Source organism: Vulpes vulpes, chromosome 3 (assembly GCF_048418805.1).
Source record: "Vulpes vulpes isolate BD-2025 chromosome 3, VulVul3, whole genome shotgun sequence".
In the NCBI taxonomy this organism is placed as follows: domain Eukaryota; kingdom Metazoa; phylum Chordata; class Mammalia; order Carnivora; family Canidae; genus Vulpes; species Vulpes vulpes.
In genome coordinates this window covers 30,329,170-30,347,341 of record NC_132782.1, presented here as the reverse complement: position 1 = coordinate 30,347,341, position 18,172 = coordinate 30,329,170, and the positions used below count along the sequence as shown (strand labels likewise).

The following is an 18,172-nucleotide window of genomic DNA, read 5'->3' as shown; positions in this document are numbered from 1 at the left end:
GCACACAGCAGTCAACGTCCGTGGGGACTTGGCCGCGTGTGCGAGGCTGTGGGAACAGCTTCTGTGTCCACACCTGCCACACCTGCGCGTCCGGGTCGATCCCCTGGCTCCTCCTATCAAACCCAGGACTTTGATTACCTTAAGGAAGAGACAGAGGCGCAGGGAGTCCACGGAGTGGGCTCGGGCTGCGCGCCTGGCAACCCCCAGTGCAGGGCTCAGGGCCCAGCGGTGGCCGCGCCACGGGCGGCCTCTCTGACCACAGGAGGGTGCAGCGGGCCTCAGGTTTTTTCATTGCTGTAGAGATAACGTGGAGAGAATAATTTGAAGGACAAACTGGGGGGGAACGTGCATTTTGCTGAGGAACAATGCGGTGATAAATAGGGGCTGCTTAGGAAATCCCTGACTGGGGGTGGGGGTGTTCCTGTGTCTTGGACTGATTGCAGCAGGAACCCCAGGAAATGCAGGCAAGAGCTAAGAGCTGTTCCAGGGTGGTCCGGGGCTGTTGCCCTTGTCGGGCCCAGGGGAGCAGAGCCTCGCAGAGGGCCTGGCGCGGCCTGCAGGCGGCCAGGGTGGCCTCGGCAGGAAGGCCGGCCTCCGGCCTCCACGCAGGAGCCTCTGGCTGCAGGCCAGCAGCCCCGGGATCAGATCCTGGAGCCGCCCAGGGGAAGACGCAGAGGAGATAATCCCCCTCCCGCGCCTGCCTGCCAAGGAACAGTATCCCCAAGCCGCCGGGAAAGCAGCCTTTCCAGGAACTTTCTGCGAGGCTCTGCTGGTGAGTAGGTGGCAGCCTGCCCTCGGGCCTGCTTCTTCCAGGGAGGAGGGCGCTGGGGGCCCGGCTGGGGGAGGCCCGACCTGGCCGGGGGCTAAACACAGGGAACCTCTATTTCTATGCAAACGAGGTGCTCAGCACTGTCTTAGGCAAATACACGTGCCCTGACCCCGTTGTCAGAGGGTGGCCCGGGGCGGCCTTTCTTATGCTTTTCAGCAGTTCTTGGCTAATTGTGTCTGTTTTGTTGGAATTTCCTGAGGACTTGCTTTCCTTTTCAAATACCGTTTATTAACACATAAGGGCGTGTGATAAAGACCCTGGCCGGCATGTCTAGAGAACCTTCTGGTTATTGCTTTTAATTGTTGATAGTCACAATGCAGCACGGACATTAGGATCCTTGTCATCAAAAGGAGGTATTTTATGTCTCCGGTACCTGATCTCTAAGGACACAGCTGCAAGCCTGCAGGGACCGAGGCTCCTGTTCCAAGATGCTGAATAAGAACATGCAAGGATTCCTTTAAGTTAGTTAGAGCCACAGATCACGCACCCACATGACGTGCTGTCGCCTTCACGCTGGCTGTGCAATGACATTAAAATTCGCTCCTGGTAGTGAGCAGAAGCGCGTAGTCCCGAGGTCCACGGGCGCAGAACGGGAGTGGGACGAGGCCACTTAACTAGGGAGACGCTCACTGGTGTTGAGTATCACCAAAAAATGAAAGCCAGGAGCAGCGCCCTGTAGGAGGAGAAGAGGAAAAGATAAGCAAGAGCCACACTGAGTCACAGCGCTCTGGAAATTAGTCACAAAATGACTTGGGAAATTGGGTGATAAACACAAAGGGCACAAGCCGGCAGGAAACCTACAGCGGCCTGAGAGCTGACGCCCAAGGGCCCCACAGTGACGCCGGCAGGGAAAGGTGGCAATTCTGATGCATTGCAAAGTCTTTAAACCGAACCAAATCCTTTCCTAAAACATTTTCAGAATTTTTTTTTTTTTTTTTGTCGTTCATCATTCTAGAGATGATCATTTCAAAACATTGTTATCTGTGTCTCATCTAATCTTTAAGCAAAAAAGTCAATCATGTCCGAAAATGGGTTGGAGCCTGCAATTTAATTTAGAGCCTACAGGTCAGTAAAATGATATAAAATATTCATAGGGATCAACAGAGATTAAAACTATTAATGTAAACACAGATAATTAACATTATAGAAGTAAAACTTTATAATACTTCTAACTTTTTTTTTTTTTTACTTCTAACAATTTGAATAGTTGCACTAGGAAACCAAATTTGTTTTTAGGTGAGTGACCGTAGACAGCGTCTTGCTGGAGAACTTTAATGACATTACCAATGACGTTACTATTCGGTTCCTCTTTCTATAAGGTTTGCTGAGCGGCACAAATTTTGTTTTGTTTGTGTTTTTTTAGAGGTGTAGTCTGATGTCTTTAAGAATTTGTTTTATCTCCAAGGATTAGATCAAAATTGCTCTGGGAAATGTGGTTTGTGTCCAAATGAAGTATGCCCTCATTGTGCTTGCCGGCCTGATTGTAACTCTGGGCTTCACTTACTTGTTGGTCATAGAACTATTTTGACTAGAACCTTCTATGAAAAACATTTCTGCCAAATTTAAAAATAAAATAATCTATGAAGTGGGAAATTGGTTTTGAATTAATTCATAGTTTTCGTGATATTAACTTACTCTTTTCTTCAGAATTAATTTCCTGATCTTTGTTATCTATATTATTCAAATTCAAATAATTGGACAAGACGGCTAACTACGGGAAGAAAAGACCAAGTTCAAAGGGCTTAACTTATTCCCAGAATACATAGCAACTAACCAAATAGTAAATGTGTTATTTATCCTTTGGAAATGGTTGGTTTAAATTCAGTGTGTACAAACTTTTAATTTATGAGATTTCACCTCATGTCATTACCCTTTTAGCAAAAAGTAAGTAAGTAAATAAATAAATAAATAAAGCAAGCCAAGTAAACATTCTTGCAAAAAAAAAAAAAAAAAAGTAAAGGGCAGGAAAGGCAAGATGAAAAGGGAAGGGAATATTAGACTAGGATTCTGAAAAATATTTATTAGTATACTTTAGAGAAGTTGAATGTTGATATTGGTTAAAATAAGTTAATTGTATTGCCAATTTATTTTTGCTATGTAGACGTGATTAAGGAAATATACTATAATGTAATTCACCTATTTCAATTGAGGTTATCTCCAGCCCCCTCCCTTTTTTGTTTTCCATCTAAAATATTTAACGTGGGAAATTAATTTACAGAGCTGTCTTCTTAAAAACATTTATACCTTTTATAGAAATATACAATACTATAATTCTTTCTGATTTTTTTGTCCTTTGGAGAAATCTGAATTCAAGAGTAACTATTGAAGTCCTTGTTTCTGAATATCAAATCTCACCAAAATGAAGAAAGGGTGCAAGTTCTTTCAAAAAGTTCTTTCATGCTAGACCATCTCTACTGGGTCTCTGGGATCTTCAATGACTGGTTTCTGGGTGTGATGTGTCATTTCCAGGAGCCCAGTCTTCTCATTACTCCTCTCTCCTTGTTTTCACTTCTTCTCTAAGTGGCAGTTATCTCCTAGAATCAGAGCTTAAGATTCAACTACCAAAAGGTTGAGGGCGATTTAGTCTTTTCCACATCTCTTCTCCAGAACCGATGACAAAAAACACTGGACCCATGTCTAATCTGCTCTGTTCATCTCTCTTCAGGCCCTCCTTTGGGATTCGTTCTTTTTTTTTCTTTTTAATTAAAGATTCCTTTTATTTATTCATGAGAGACACACACACACAGAGAGAGAGACAGAGACAGAGAGAGAGAGAGAGAGAGAGAGAGAGGGAGAAGCAGGCTCCATGCAGGGAGCCCGACGTGGGAATCGATCCCCAATCCCGGGACTCTGGGGTCAGACCCTGGGCCGAAGGCAGATGCCAAACCACTGAGCCACCCGGAGATCCCACCTTCTTTGGAATTCTATGTTCTCTCTCACTTGGAACAAGTGTGTTTTCAAACACATTTGAAATTTATTTTAAAAACAAAAGAGTAAAGGGACACTATGGTCCATAATGAAGTCCCAGTGATGCAATACTTCTATCCCAATAGTTTCATCTGCTGGGCCACAGTTTCCTGAGGTATCATGGACTTATTGCAAGGAATTCCCAAATCAAAATGTAATGGTAGCATTCTCTCTAGATTGAATACATATTATATGTTGTTGATTAGGCTATTTTGACATCAGAAATGTGAAAGTATCAGTCAATACGGCACTAATAAAATGTAGTGTTTTTATCACCAAGCATAATGTGCCATGGACACCCTTCAGCTGTAACACAGCTTCAGCACCACCACCACCACTCTGCTGCCAGGCTCAGTTTCTCTCTCTATTCATGATTCTTATCAATGCTAACCTATCCTTGAATCCCATAATAACCCATCTCTAAGCATCACCTCATTCCACAAGGCTTAATAATGGAGTGAATCTCAGTAATTGGTTGAGTCTTAAGAATAATAGTGTTTGTTGTAAAATTTTGATCATGTTTTTTAAGGCTCATTTAGGAAACTTCAAAGTATCTCAGAAAATGAATCAAAATGATTATTTCGAACTGTCATATGCCTACTCTTGCTCTTTTTGTACCAACTATTTTCAAATACGCATGAATACAGAATGAATGCATTTCTGATTCATGCGATATGAATGAACCCTGAGAACATTATGCTAAGTAAAATAAACCAGACACAGTAGAAGATTTAGTGTATAATTCCATGTGTATATCCAGAATAGACAAAGTCACAGAGCCAGAGAGTAGATCAGAGGTTACCACCTCTAGAGGATGGGATGAATGGTGAGTTATTGCTTACTGCATACAGAGTTTCTGTTTGAGGTGATGAGAAATTTCAGACATTGATAGTGGTGATGATTGTACAGCATTGTGAATATAATTAATGACACAGGGTTGTGCACTTAAAAATGGTTAAAATAGCATATTTCATGGTGTATCTACTTCACTACAATAAAAATAGTAAAACTATTAATAAGACTTCAGTTTGAAGAATTCTAGATTCCTAATGATATTCCCTTTACATTTTCTCAATTAATAGACTCGAAGTACAAATATTATAATGTTAGATACCTGAATTTTTAAAAATCAAAACAGGTCTTCCTGTTTTGTTTCCTGATGAAAATTGGAACATATTTTTACCTAATATTGCTGTACTGGAGGCTAATGTTTTTCAGTCATATTGTCTTCTTTGGTTTTGATACCAGGGTAATTCAGGCCTCACAGAATGAGTTGGCAAGTGTTACGTCCCTTTCGGTAAATTTTCTGGAGTGGTTAATATAAAATTTGTAGCATTTTTTTTTTCTTTAAATGTTTGGTGGAATTTGCCAGTGAAACCATCTGGGACTGAAATTTTCTTTGTGGAAAGGTATGTAATTACAAAATTCAATTAAAAAAAAATAATTATAGGACTATTCAGGTTCTCTATTTCTTCTTGAGTGAGCCTTGGTAGTTTCTGTCTTTCAAGAAATTGGTCTATTTACCTAAGTTGTCAAATTTATAGGCATAAAATCGTTTATAATATTTCCTTATACTAGAATCTATAATGATGTGAAACCTCTACTTCCTGACATTAGTAATTTGTACCTTCTCTCTTCTTTTATCAGTCTATAACAAGGTCTTTGCACTTTTAACTTGTGTGTTTGTTTATAAAATGGTAATTGGCTGATGAGCATTAAGGAGGGCACTGGGTATTATTCACAACTTGATGAATTATTGGACTCTACATCTGAAACTAATGATGTACTATATGTTGGCTAATTGAATTTAATTCAAAAAAACAAAATGGGCTTTTAGGCAACATATAATTTGGTCTTGATGTTTTGTTCAATCAGGCAATATTTGCCTTTTATTTTTTAAAGATTTTATTTGAGTGTGTGTGTGTGTGTGTACATCCACTGGAGTGTGGGGAAGGGTAGAGGGAGAGAAAGGGAGAGAAGTAGACTCCCCCAGTGTAGAGCCCAGGGCAGGGCTCAATCTCATGACCCTGAGACTGACTGAACTGAGTCAAAATCAAGAGTTGGATGTTTAACTGACTGAGTTACCCAGGCACCCCAGACAATATTTGCCTTTAAATTAGAACATTTACATTTGATGTGATAATTGATAGGTTTGAATTTAAGTCCCTCTTTAAGCTATTGTTTTACTGGTCCTATCTATTTTTGTTTTCTTTTTTACTTATTTGGGGGTCTTCTTTTAAATTTAGTATCATGTATGATAATGTTTTATCTCCTATGTTGGTTTATTTGCCATCATTCTTTTTATTTTAGTGGTTGTTTTGGGGCTTAGAATATACAGCTTTGATTTATCCCAGTTTTACTTTCAAGAGATATTAAGCCATTTCTCTTCTAGTATAAGAAACTTCAAACAGTATTTTTCTACTTTTCCTTCCCTGGCCTTTGTGCTCTGGCTGTCACACAATTTGTTTCCATATACGTTATTAGTAACATACTACAATGTCATTATTCTGGTTTCAGTTGGTTAAAATAAACTTAATTAAAGACCTTTAGACTTACAGAAAACTTATGAAGCTAGAAGGAGTAGCCATATGCTCCCAACTCCTTTTACTAACGTCGTATATTGGTATGACACATTTGTCAAAATTGATGAGCTAATTATCTTTCAAACAGATTTAAATGTTAAAAAAAATCTTTTATATTTGACCATGTAGTTACGTGCTGTGGCATCTTCACTTTGTATAGATCCATATTTCCATCTGATGCCATTTTCCTTGGTAGGCACACTCCTCTCTTTCCAGGACTGCAGTTACATGTATATTAATTGGGATGTTTACCTCACCGCTCAATTATTTATATCAGTTGAAGCAAACATAATCCCAAATGATAAATATTGTAGACAAAATTTATATTTAGTATTAGAATTTGATTTTATAATCATGTACGAGACTGTGCACATTATTCAAGTTTCTACACATCTTAGTTGAGTTCTGTGGTTTTAATCACATTTAGCATAGTTGTTCAGTGTATGAGGAAAGGAAACAGGTACACAATGAGAAATCATTTTACATCTACATCCTAATGTTAATGTGGTTTATCAAAAAATTGTGAGATAAACAATTTATCCTAGAAATGCCTAGGTTCTTCTTTTGGTGCTAATAATTTTATTCCATCTGATTCCAAACTTCCCAGGATTAACTTCTTTTTGTATGTTGTGTGTTTTTTCTCTTAAGAAAATCCCGATGAATATCAACTGAGGAAAGATGTTTAATTAAGGAGAATTTTAGATTAGCCTCAATTCACATGGCAGGAGAGATTTTTTTTTTTTTCCTGTATGTGGTCAGCTCCTTTAAAGCCATTTTAGATTTGCATTCATCATTTAAATAAAGTCCCTAAAAAAGTAAAGGTTCTTGAGACACCATTGTTTGCCATTACATTGTCATACCAACTTTACTTTTCCTACTGCCACTTACTGCCACTTACTTCCATATTATTATCTTCATATTCAGAAGCCAGAGAGATAGAAGTGGCCATCTATCCTTGTAATAGGATGCCTCACTTAAAAACACATAAATGAGTGGGCATCCATGAGGTCTTCAGAAATGTGTATGAAAAAAAATATCTGTGCATATGTGTATCCGCATTTTAGAAAAGTGTCTGTTGTTTCCCTCAGATCTCTCAGGAGCGTCCATATCACCGTTAAGGATATATCAGAGACATGTTTAAATATTTAAAGAAAACAGTATATAGAGTTAGGATCAAAAAGAGTATCAAGTAGTAATATGTCTGGAGAAGGCAAGATAAGGAAGTTATCTTTATAAAGATTTTTTTTTAAGATTTTTAGGAGTGCCTGGGTGGCTCAGAGGCTTAAGCATCTACCTTCAGCTCAGGCTATGATCCTGGGGTCCTGGGATCTATCCCCAGTCCAACTCCCTGCTCAGCAGGGGTAGGGGTCTTCTTCTCCCGCTCCCTCTGCCCCTCCTCTTTACTCATGTTCTCTCTCGCTTGCTCTCTCTCTCAAGTAAATAAAATATTTAATTTTTTAAAAAAATTTTAATCAATCTCTACACCCAACATGGGGTCAAACTCAAAACCCTGATATCAAGATTGGCATGTACTACCAACGGAGACAGCCAGGTGCCCCCTCTTTATAAAGTCTTTGGTGTGAGGTAAGCCATAAAGTTATCCATGAAAAATAAAATCTTTGAGAAAAGATGTTTTTGAGAAGCCAAAGAAGAGAATAAGTCATTTTAAGATCACTTTCAGTTCTTTCATTACAATTGAATAAGCAGATTCAGTTTTTAATATCTTCAAAGCTGAACATTACCTATTTGCTTTTTATACATTAGATCCTTTGCATGATACAAAAAGTATGCAATGTCATACATTTTAATAATGTATAAGTTAACTTAATTATTAAGATTTAAAGTAGCTTACCAAAAAATCAAAACTCTGTTCTCCATCCTCAGAAAATTAAAATCAAAGGAATTAAGTAGGGCATTTTACGAGAAGATGTTATCCAATTCCTAATTATATGAGTATGTATTAGATTAAATTTGGATAGGAGAAAAAGATGACAATTTGGACAAACTAACTCATCTTTATAAAAATGTAAAATAATGAGCATTTATTGTAAGGAACCAAGAGAAAAATAAAACTATTTGTTGGATGCTCTGAATGAAAAAGGAAGTGACACCATTGCCTTTCATTCTTTGGGCTCATAGTTCTCATTCTTTTATGGGTCTGGCATTTTATTTACAGTCTTAAATGGAAGTAGCTGTAGACCAACGTGCTAAGGGTTCCTGGAGGTTCATGACTCAGATCTGCTGGGGCTCTCTGTTCCTTTTCAGCAATCAAAAAAAAAAAAAAAAGAAAAAAAAAAGAAATCTTGCCATTTGCAATGACATGGATGAAACTAAAAGGTATTATGCAAAGCAAAATAAGTCAGTCAGAGAAAGACAATTATAGTATGATCTCACTCATATGTGGAATTTAAAAAACAAAACAGGATCATAGAGGAAAAGAGGAAAAAAATAAGACAAGATAAAATCAGAGAGGAAGACAAATCATAGGACTTAATCATAGGAAACAAATGGAGCGTTGCTGAGGGAGTGGGAGGATGGGGTAACTGGGGGATGGATGTTAAGGAGGGCACGTGATGTGATGAGCACTGAGTGTTATATAAGGCGGATGCATCACTGACCTCTGCCTCTGAACTCAATAATGCATTATATGTTAATTAATTGAATTTAAGTAATTTCAAAAAAGAAAGCCACATTTAATATATTTAGTTCTTTTCTTTCTCCTCACACCTAAATTTACTGTATTCATTTGTATTTTTTCCATCTACTTTTATTTGGAGCTATTAGAATTAGTAGATGAACAGAATTGAATTCTCAGAAACCTCCATTTTGGCTTAGATATAGAATACCAACTTTTATTTGTTTTTTCCCCCTTAAAGAATAAAAATGGGGGCAGTATGCTATGACAAGTTTTGCTTTTAACTAAACTGGGTTGGTATAGGAATCAGAGTCACTATAATGAGGAAAAGTGAGCTCAAAAAAAATGAATGCCACCTCTTTTTTGAAAAAAAAAAAAAAAAGAAGTCTTACAGATTTAACTGTAAAACCTAGAGAAAATAATTCCACACATATTTTTCTAAAAAACTTTTAGTTATTATGGCTAAATATGTCATGAAGAATCTTTGATCTTTGGCATTATTTCTTTTATTATGCATTTCTACTTGGCTTCCCTTTGTCCATTGTAGTTTTAGTACTAACAGATCTGTATCACATTCACTTCAGACTTAAAGAATTTTAGAAATATTTTTACATATTTACATTTTCCCTATTCATGACTTACAATTATCTCTTTATTCTCTCCTTCCCTCCCATCACTTCTCAATTTTCCTTCTCTACTTCACAGGTCTCTGTTCTCTCTTAACTAGAAATAAGAATTAATATTTCTTATTATTGTTTAGATTGTTTTTCCTTTTTAAAAATATACATACAAATTATTTCTTTAAATTGTTTTAATTGATGAAATTCCTCTTGACTTGTTTTGCTTATAGGACTTAGGCTCAAAACAGAATAAAAATCCCCTAGTTACAATTTGACGAAATTTAGTTTTAAGAGATGATAAAAAATCTGAAATTCACTTTAGGGGAAAAAAAAGAGGAAGGTGTTTCCAAGAATAGTGGATTTTTCTTGAGAGAATAGGAAGTGCAGTTGCCTTTTCCTTGAATGGTCACAATTCCCATGTTTGAATTGAAGTTCTGCCAATTTGCAAATGTTAGACTTTGGGGGGAAAAATCTGTTTCTGGGATTCTGTGTTCTCATTAAAAAATGCTTATCCCTATGGTTTCTTTCATCTCTAAGTGTATATAATTGTATCACCATGCTCTCCACTTCTGTTTTTGTTGATTTTTTAAAAAATAAATAGTTTACACATGTATGCTATTTGTTTATAACATGGAGATATTCACTCTTTCTCCCTGGTGTCACCACTTCCTTTCTACGGGATTTTCCTTTACTTTTTTTTTTCTTCTTCTTACATTATAAATGACAAGAAGTTAGGCCTCCACAGTGAACAGCTTTTAATGTATCGCTCTTAGAAGAAACTTTATAAAATCACATCCGACAACTGCTTGTTGTCGGAAAGAAAGAATAACAAAACTTTCTATCAGTGAGATTGTCACAATCTAAAATACAGATACGTGTCACGATTTGACTGATGAATGAACATCAGGGAATTTCACATTACACAATTCTCCAGAAACATGACTTCCTGTAATAAGAGCCAGACCCAAGAGGCATTTTCCTAGTGGATTGGCCAATCTTTAAGTAAACATAGGTAGAGTCAACAGTTTGCAATTATTTCAAGAGGTTTCTTTTGTTGTTCTGATTTTGTTTTATTTTTGAACCACTCTGTGTTTCTAGTATTAATTTACTTACCAAATCAGAATGTTTTGCTTATTTTCCATATTTTATCTTTACTCTCTGTATACTTCTAGAACAATCTAAATATTCGGCTCTTTTAGAGATGCCTGGTTGGTTTAGTCAGGAGACTGAGGAGACCATGCAATTCTCCATCTCACAGTGGTGAGTTCAAGTCCCATATTGGGTGGAGAGATTACTTTAAAAAAATAAATAAAACACACTAAAATAGTTTTTTAAAAAACTTTTAAAATTTGACTCTATTATAGCCAAAAGATCAGGCATTATTTTAATGTCAACACAGCTGTAATGATAAAAAAAGAAAAAAAAAAAAGAGGATTCTGACCTGGGCTTGGTAGTACTGATATTATTTTCCCCTCCTCCAAGCACTTTCCAATCAAAAACAGTTGAAACAAATTGATTAATAACCAGTTTGTGAGAGTAAAAACAGCAGAATGATTGCCGGTTAGGTTATGTGTCTGCTGCTGAGACAAAGTCACAGCACCACCAGCTTAAATCATGAGGCTACTTACCTCATTATATTGTCTTATTATACAGAGCACAGAGGTGATATGCTTCAAGACTGGTTAGCAAATCTGTCATTTTATTTCCATTATTTATAGCAGGTAGAGGTTTTTTTTTTTTAAGATTTTATTTATTTGAGAAAGAGAGAGAGAGAAAGAGGGCACACGCTGGGGCTGGGGGTGGACAGTGAGCAGGGAGCCTGATGTGGGGCTCCATCCCAGGACCCCGGGATCGTGACCTGAGCTGAAGGCAGACGCTCAACCCCTGAGCCCCCCAGGAACCCCTAGCAAGTAGGTGTTATCCCCGAGAATCTCACTTTCACAGATGGTTGCTTCAGCCTCAGGCATTGCATAAAGACAAGTGAGCAGAGTCGTCATGTGGCCTTGCCCATGTGGCTCCATTTAGAGCAAGGACCTTTTTCAAAAGTACCCCATTCTCAGCCCTGGAAAATAGCACACTGTGCTCATATCATTGGCCACAGATTTATCATAGAGAAACAATTAAACCATTCACTGTGAGAGAAGTGGAATCCCCGATTAATGTGGATCAATGAAGAGTTTATTATTTATAAATTTGCTTCTGGAGCAGACATAGGCTATCTACCTTTCTCTGAGAACTGGATTTATGAACATATTCAGCTCACTAATATCAACAAAAAGTGGTAAAGAATGGTGGTTCAATAAACAAGATAACTGAAACAACAGTTTAATAAGTTAAAAAATACAGCTGAAATAAAAAATAAAATGAATAGAGGGGGACCTGGGTGGCTCAGTTGGTTGAGCATCCCACTCTTCAACTCAGGTCATGATTCTGGGGGTCGTGAGATCCAGCCCCGAGTAGGGCTCTGTCTGCTTTACTCCCTCTCCCACTGACCCTCCCCCTGCTCATGAGAGTTCTCTCTCTCTCTCTCTCTGTCTCTAAAATAAATAAATCTTATTAAAAAGTTCAAAATTCAAAATAACTGCACTGGTCTAATGTATATTCCCTTATAAAAACATACTTTTCTGCATGGACATCAATTTTCCTTAGATTATCTTTAAAAAGGCATATATTTTTGTATTCAGGTTTTAAAATTCATATTTCCATGATTATTCCCTACTTTATCTTTTACTCATTAACAATTTAACTTTGTGTAATATTACATTCGGTGGATGGATGTGCTGCCCCAATAGTTGTCATAAGGTTGCATATCTATATTAAAAGCAAAACATTTTTATGATAAAATAAACATGGGTTTGCATTTAGCCATTTTCATATATTTAAATTTACAAGTGTGTGATATTGCTAGCTTAAGATATCATCTATAATTTTGAACAAAGAATGTACACATGCAGGAAAAATTGATTATTAAATAATGTTACTTATATATTTCCTCTTGCTCTTGCCAACACTCCTCATAGTCTTGCTCTCTTTGTCTTTTATGTCTGTCCAATTGTTAAAATCCAACTCTGGATCCTTCAGAAGTTCAATTTTTATATCTGGAGAGAAGGAGCACTGATTTTTGAAGGCACAAATTATTATGAATTTATAATTTCGAATCCCAGGAGCCCATAAATTAATAAGAATATTTTTAGTATCTCCCTTCATTTCATCTAGAGAAAATATCAAACCCTCACATTTTTAAAAGTCCACTACTTCTCAAAATTTTGAACAATCTCAACCTCTTATTCACGTAGAGAATTGAATCACAGCAGGAAAATCTACTTTCTATTTTTCTCTTCAACACCTCCCTCGCAAAACACACATGCATATGACTATACCTGAAAATGTATCGTATTTCCCTACTGCCTAAAGTAAGAAAATCTCTTGTTTTATGAAATATATTCTTTTCTTCAGGGCAAAGTTAGACCCTCTTCACCTGTTGCCTGGGATCCTCTATTCATTTTAGAGGATCATCTATTCATTTTAGTTTTTTAAAAAAAATCTATTTATTTATTTATTTTAGAAAGACAGAGAATGCATGTGGGGGGGCGGTAGAGGGAGAGGGAGAGAGAGAATCCCAAGCAGACTCCCCGAGGAGCAGGGAGCCTGAGTAGAGGCTTAACCCCAGGGCTGTGAGATCAGGGCCTGAGCTGAAATCAAGAGTCGGGTGCTCAACCCACTGAGCCACCCAACCACTCCTCTATTCATTTTATTTTTTGTTTGTTTCAGCTTTTGTCTCCCTCTCTTTAATGGCAGTAACATATAAAACTATTCCCTCCACAAAAATTTCCCCTAAAATGCTCTCTTATATTTCAGGGTGCACCTATACAATGATAGCCTCACTCGCTGTTGTCACAGCTTCTGTTCCACTTCCTTCGGTAGCTCCCCCGCTGCTGCCCACACCACTGGGCCAAATCCTTTGTAATTTTGCAGGATGTGGACAATGTCACTAAACCCCATGCTCTTTTTTTTTTTTTTTTTTTTTAAGCTCCTGTTTTACTTTGAACGCTCTGTGCTTTAGACGTTGTCAACTTGCAACAATTTCTCGGAGTGCCCACTTCCCTTATCGTTCGTGCCACTGCAGTTTTACGTTTCCTCCCGCTTCCCTGGGCTATTTCTTAGTTGTCTTCTCAGATCTCTTTTCCTCATCCTCATTCTTGGGACTTTAGTTCTGGGGTGTTCCTTTCTAATCTTCACACTCACCTCACACAGTCACAGGTTACATAACCTTAAGTTTGTAAAAACACTTAAAAGAATGCCTGTTCCCTAGCAAACGCTATGCAAGTACTTGTCAAATCAATTTCATCCACTTTACACATGTAATTATCATTTCTAGTTGGATTCTCATATTTCTTACTCTAGTAGAGATGTCTGCTCTGAGCTCCACATCTACATGTTGAGCTTCTTATGTTATGGCTCCAATGAAAGTCTTACAAATACTTCAAACCACCTCACATTGAATTCATCACCCTCCTAAGGTAACAAGCTCCTTGCCTTAGGCTTCTCAACTCATTGCCTGGAACTCTCTGTTGATCCCTTTGCTAAATCGGGAACTGTAGCTGTCCTTGATTCTTCTCTCTTTCTCACCTTCCATGTCATTTAAATTATCAAATTATCTTGAATTTATTTTTTAATTTCCTCACAAATCAGGACACTTCTCCCCACCTCCCCTTCTAATAGTATTATATATCACACACACCTCTCTTTTTAAGTTTTTATTTATTTATTTAAGAGAGAGAGAGAGAGAGACCGGAGATGTAGGGGAACAGAGGGAGAGGGACAAGTAGATTCCTCCTTGAGCAACAGAGCCCAGCATGGGATCACGACTTGAGCCAAAACCAAGAGACAAATGCTCAACTGACTGAGCCATCCATGTGCTCCTTCAACTTTGTTCTTTAATCAAAAAAATTTTTTTAATGTTTGTAGATATGGCTTCTATTTCCACTAAAATTTGGAGAAAAAAGGCACCTTTTCTAGATGTTCCTTTGTGTAGACTTGTTCTAATCTATTCATTCAGTCTTTGCTGAGTGAACTTCTGTGTCTTTTTCTCAAGTGTAAGCGACAACCCCCCACCCACCCCGGGTTTTTTAAGGCTTTGATCTATGCCCCTCTCAAATGTGATTAGCTAAGGCTTGGGTCAAAAACCAACTTCCCATATATTTGGATAGAGTGATGTAGAAATATTTATACAATAATAAATATAACCGCTAATGAAGTATAGACTTTAAACCAGGAACAGAAGGCATTTAGGCAACTCACTAAATCAAAAATTATAATAATTATAATAATGACCACAGTAAAAACTTATTTGGGTTAATGAATTGTACTTGTAGGATTAACAAACCAGAGAAATCGACTTTTATCCTGTAGTTCCTTTGGTGATACAGTCTACTTATGGTCTTGAATTCACAATAAGGTAATATTTCAAAGACAAATAAATACAGACAGATGTTAAGTAATTAAAATATATTGAATTATATTTTCCTGAAGTGGATTTAGTCTCTATACCATAAGTCTTGCTTATTTTAAGGAAGCTGTGGGGAAGTCCAGGACCAAGTCTTGCCTCTGTTGCTTACTAGACATCTTAGCCATATGATGTTGGAAAATAGATCAGTATCTCTAACACAAATTCAATATACCTATTGGCTGTACAGCATTATTGTCAAGATACAGTAATCTAATAGATAAGAAACCATTTTGGGGCCCCTGGGTGGCTCAGTCAGTTAAGCAAGTGCCTTCACCTCAGGTCATCAGGACCTGGTGTTGGAGCCCCGCATTAGGCTCAGTGGGGAGTCTGCTTCTCCCTCTCCCTCCGTGCATGCTCTCTCTCTTCCACTCTCTCTCACACAAATATACTTTAAAAAATCCTAAAAAGAAGAAACCAAAAAATGTTAAAACATTTACAAAAAGTGACGTTTTATAATGATGTATCTCTGTACTTTTAATATCGTTTCTTAAAATAAATGTGGTATGTATTCCATATAGTCAGAGCCTCATGACATTTTATCTTAATCTCAATCTTATTTCATAGATAAATAATCCTGATGCCAAAATAATGCTTATAATGATGACTCAGTGTCCCAAGAATGTGGGCCTTAAGGGGAAGGTAAAAAAGAGATAAAGAAGGCTCTGTATGGACTTGTTAGAATTTGGTATGTGGCAAAAGTGCCTGAGACCTCTCTTGGGAAACTGCTCACACATTTGCATTCTCACAATGTATTTATTCAAAAAATACTCTTTTCCTGAAGAAAGTCCGGCTCTCAAACTTCTCACCAAGATTATGCAAGTTCAGAAATTCTGCAATCAGTAGCAAGAGTTGGAAACCGATTAAGGAGAGTTTTTAAGAAAAATCCATTTCTGGTCTCTAGTCATTATGAATATTTGGAAATTTTCCATTGAAAATACTACTTATAAAAAAAATGAACTTCAAAACATAAAGAGAAAAAAGAACACTATTAGAATCCCTGGAGGGTTTTTATCTTTCCCCTCTCCTACTATAAGTTTTATTCTAATTTTTTCCTTCTTCATTCATTATCCTTGGTGTTATTGTGCAGCAAACTCAGCCAAGATGAGAAGCAGCCAAGGAAGCAAGCACATAGGTTAAAGATAAAAACAGACTCCAGGTTTTAGTGGGCAGATGCGTAGCTCCCCCAGGGATCAGCCAAATTGAGTGGATGGCAGTAATAAACACCAAGAGGATAACAACATTAGCCACTGCTGAGCAGAAAATTGGAATTATTCTTTAAGCTATTTTTCCCCTCTTTTCTGGTTGTTGGGTTTTGTCTCTCCTGTTCTTTCATTGGTGCACCACAAAGAAGCAGCCAAAATGAAATTTCTTTCTTTTAGACATGGCAAAGTATGCATTGATCTCAGAAATTAATAGTATGACTTAAAAAAAAAAAGTTCAACAATCTGTGAAAAAGAAAATTTTAACTAGGAAGCTCAAATTTCAACTAGGAAGCACAATGCTGATGATATATAAGTAAACACAATATGTAATTTTTCCAGATTCACTTAAAGATGGTAAAATAACAGGTGTTATTAATGATAGATCAGTGACCGTCTGAGCCGTTTTATGTCTTCCCCAAAACGATGTACTAGAAATTTAATGCTGTAATTCCAGCCTACTATTGGTGTCTTCCACTCTCCGTGGGCTTTTTGCCCTTTGAATCTGGTCATAAGTTCCCGTCCACATCGATATCCACCGCCACTCCCTTGAGTGCTCTTCCTGTCACCAAAGCCAAATTGCCAACATATTTCTAGCTCCAACTGACTGTGATCCTTAGAAAACTATTCCCTTTATCTTAAGACCTTTACTATTCACCTTATAACTTGTAGCCCAGCAATTCTCTTTAAAGCCCTTATCACCAAATACAGCACAATCTGGAGTACCGGGGGTTAAGATTTCAACATAGGAATTTGTAGGGGGACACAACTGAGCCCATAACACAGTCTCACTCCAGACTCCTTCTGTTAACCACTAAACAAACCTAAAAAAGAGAAAAGAAGGGAGGGAATGGGGACAGTGTGGGGAGGGGACAAGGAAGAAAGGAAGGAAGGAAAAACAGAAGAGAAAGAAAAAAAAGGAGGAAAGGAAAAAGGAGAGATAATTACTTAGGATTACAGCAATGGAACATTACTTGGATGCATTTGGTGGTTCTTGGTTTCCATAAGGAACAAAGCTATTTCTACTGTGGTGATATACTTGCCAAGCAAACCAGAGTAACCTTGTAGGCAGCTAGAGGCTGGGGACTTTGTAGACATTGCTGAGGACCGATTGGCCAGTTCTCGGGAAGGCAGCCTCGTATGGTGATATGACCACGGGCTCTGGAGTTACAGAGATGTGAGTGCAACCTTAGCTCTGGCTCATTCTATTTGGGAAAGTTATATTCTTTTTCTGAGCCTCAATTTTATTTTATTTTTTTAAGATTTTATTTATTTATTCATGAGAGACACACAGAGAGAGACAGAGAGAGACAGAGAGAGAGAGAGGCAGAGTCACAGGCAGAGGGAGAAGCAGGCTCCATGCAGGGAGCCCGATGTGGGACTCGATCCCAGGACTCCTGGATCATGCCCTGGGCTGAAGGCAGACGCTCAACCACCGAGCCACCCAGACGTCCCTCAGTTTTCTTAATATGGGTATAATATTTCATATAGGATAAGATTTTTAAGAGGATTATTGTTGATGTGAAGTACATAGATAAGCTTATATGCTTAATAAGTAAAAAAAAAATCTCAAGGTTCTTCCCTTTTCCTTTCCATTTTTGGCTCCTCTCTTCCTAGATTCATACATACCACTTCCCTTCCTTTCACATACTCTCTCAAGAATATTAATATCATAAATAAATAAATAGTGAAATAACAGATAATACATTTCTCTTTCACCTAATTACCTCTTTTCTAAGTATACCTTTTGGCAACTGCCATCTCAATGCATTGGATTTTAGCAATTGCTCTTGCTCCTCTTTTGATTTGGAAAATACCACTTAAGCAAAAT

General features: G+C 37.6%; 1 protein-coding gene across 2 annotated transcripts in view; it reads left to right on the top strand.

Annotated features, from left to right (window-relative positions):
* The first annotated feature begins 541 nt into the window (after positions 1-541).
* Positions 542-18,172, top strand: part of TFPI (tissue factor pathway inhibitor) — a 53,767-nt gene continuing 36,136 nt past the window's right edge. For both annotated transcript variants that reach the window (XM_072752128.1, XM_026013578.2), the window contains exon 1: positions 542-772. The gene's annotated coding sequence lies outside the window, so the exon portion shown is untranslated. The remainder of the gene's footprint in view (positions 773-18,172) is intronic.